Source organism: Meleagris gallopavo, chromosome Z (genome assembly GCF_000146605.3).
Source record: "Meleagris gallopavo isolate NT-WF06-2002-E0010 breed Aviagen turkey brand Nicholas breeding stock chromosome Z, Turkey_5.1, whole genome shotgun sequence".
NCBI lineage: Eukaryota > Metazoa > Chordata > Aves > Galliformes > Phasianidae > Meleagris > Meleagris gallopavo.
Window position 1 is genome coordinate 992886 of NC_015041.2, and position 393 is coordinate 993278.

Consider the following 393-nt stretch of genomic DNA (forward strand, 5'->3'; position numbering starts at 1 on the left):
GGGCAGCCTGGGCTGCTGGTTGGCGACCTGGGGTTGGAACTGGATGATCGTTGTGTTCCTTTTCAACCCAGGCCATTCTGTGATTCTGTGATTCCCTGCTATTAGTAACGAGAGGTAAACTTTGCATTTGTGTGATGAGATTTTTCTATTTCTTTTTCGTATCCTCCTCAGTCAGCACTCTGTAATGGACCAAATGAAGCCCAATATTTAGATTCCTCTTTGATTTATCCTCAATTTACATGGTAAATAGAAAGCAGCTGTGTGCTTAAGCATTAATTCTCGAAACTCTTGGGCCCCTCCAGCGTCATCTGGAAATAATGCAGCTTGTAAAACACAGCTAAGAAGAAAAAGCAATGTTTGTTTTATGTGGGATGAGTGACTTCAGTTGGGGTC